The sequence below is a fragment of the Poromitra crassiceps genome (assembly GCF_964638095.1).
Source record: "Poromitra crassiceps genome assembly, chromosome: 21".
NCBI lineage: Eukaryota > Metazoa > Chordata > Actinopteri > Beryciformes > Melamphaidae > Poromitra > Poromitra crassiceps.
This window is the reverse complement of record NC_139638.1, coordinates 25,679,698-25,682,197: the sequence shown is the minus strand read 5'-3', so window position 1 is coordinate 25,682,197 and position 2,500 is coordinate 25,679,698.

Sequence of the window (2,500 nt, the reverse complement as noted above, 5' to 3'; positions counted from 1 at the left end):
TCTCTCTCTCTCTCTCTCTCTCTCTCCTCCAGCACTGACTGTTGTTGACAAGTGTCACTATTGTGCTGCACCCATGACTTTGCCTACCTGGCTGGCGTATGGGCTTGGATTGATCTGGGTTTGGGCACTCTTCTCGACACAGGGTGAGCAGGAGAGTGTGTATGTTGGTACTAGTGACCTGTTGTGTGTTTGTGAGGGATAAGGAAGTGTGTTATGAAAAATGGGGGGGAAAGGTCTGCTAACGACTGTTGCATTGGATGATGGTAGTTAGAACATTGTGTGTGCGTGTGCGTGTGTGTGCGTGTGCGCGTGCGTGTGCGTGTGCGTGTGTGTGTGTACCCTTGCGTGTGACAGGGAGATGAAGAAATGCGCTCAGCACTACTGTTGTTCCACTCGTCTTCATTTACAGCAGTCTTTTCTAGACGTAGCAACAAGCTGCAAATATTCATAGAAAATAAGCGTTGTCAAAAACATCAGCAAAATATATTGTAACGAAAGAGCGAAACAATGAAAGAAAATGGGCGAATGATGAAGACTCAAGACCTCAACCAGCTGAATGGATGACATCATGACTGACTGAGTGATGAAGAGTGATTCCAATTAAGCCGGCGCTTTCGTTTGCATCTAATTGCCCTGGGAATTCAAATCTATGCCCCCTCACAAAAGGTAATAGGCCTAAAGGTGGCAAACTAGATTTCCCTACAGAGCGATAACAATTGACCCGACCTGGCTTGATAACCTTTGGTTTCATATGATGGGGCCAAACCGGTGAAGATGGGGTTCCTGTGTGGTGGTGCTGAGGTATTGTTTTTCTGATGATATCTCAGTGTTACGTCTGGGTCAGGTCACCTCTGATCCACACCACACACAGGATTGAGTGTGGACCTATAAGCTCTTGGGCAGATTACTTATGGCATTAATCAATATGGCGGCCTCAATCAAAGATGTTGCGACAGTGCCGCACATGAAGATCATTCCCACTGCAGTATAAGCGCTTCGAAATAATATGATTGGCTCCATTTTGAAATGCAAGTATATTAATATACTTGCATTTCAAAATGGAGCCAATCATATTATTTCAAGCAAATGTGCCGTTTTCATGTTGTAGATTGTGCGCAGGCAACACATATATTTTGAATCTAGGTCAAATAGGTAAAAATCTAGATTTTGATACCTTCAGACTAGGGATGTAACGATAACTGGTTTTAACCCTAGAACACTAACGTCGGGTGATTTTCACCCGGACAATTGAATTCACGTGATTTTCATTGTCTTGCTGCTGTCTGAGGTGGGCGGGTCCTTAGGTACCTTCAGGATGCTCACTGACGTCATTGAATGTAGGTTTGTTTCCCTGCTCCCATTCATGGTTTTTTCTACCGGCTACGTGTTCGGGTGATTTTCACCCGACGTTAGTTATAGAGGGTAAAATATCTTCGGCTTAGGGTTAATGGTATTGTGGTGACTTTTTTTTTTTTTTTCACCACACAAGTCCCATGAATGGGTGGACCGAAGGAGAAGTTGGGAGCTCCTGTTTTTTTTGGGGGGGGGGGGGGATTTTTTTATAACGATTACCTCATTTTTCCCTAATTTGACATATTTTTTATAGTGTCCCCCATAATAAACTTTTTGGTGTTTTTTGTGATATTTCACATTTAAAAACAAAAGAAGAGTACCTCAATTTGCCATGTATTGTTGTACTTTAAGATATTTTGATGAGAAGTATGTTTTATGGGGTATATTGCATCGGGTGAAATACACCCGACGTTAGTGGTGGTGTGACTTTAAATCACGTTAGTGTTCTAGGGTAACCGTGATAAAATTCCTTACGATAACCGTACCGTTTCAAATTTTCATTATCATTCATTATTGTGATCACCGTGGTACCGTGATTACAGTGCTTTGAAAAACATGGTAAATACTGTCCATCATCAATGAAAGTTGGCAACAGTCTCCCAGATGCAAACATGCAGCCTTGGAGAAATGATTTCAGTGAGTGTATCAATCCTTTTTGGGTCTGAGTTTTCAATATAAAACGTTGTCAAATGATTTCAGTGAGTCTCTCAGTACTTTGTGAACATTTCCAGCTATTTTTTATGAATACCGTGATAATACGATAACCGTAATAATCTTGGTCACTATAATCGTGATGGGAAATTTTCATACCGTTACATCTCTACTTCAGACTGAGTTCATCTGAACATTTTAAATGTATACTGGAGCAGAACATGATGTCAAGTCACAACAATAAGTTATGTTTCATCATGGGAGCTGAATATCTTTTCAATATGGTCCCATTATTATGATGAATGATCACACAGCGCGCCTTTTCAATGTTTAATGAGTATGGAACAACATCACAGCACAACAGTTTTCATAATCAAATTGCTGCTTGTAAATGACTGTTCCATTTTCACACTCATCACCCAGCTTAATGGAAATACTCCAGTATTCATGAGAGCTTTCACTTTAATGATTTATCATCAACAGTGTTGGGCAAACT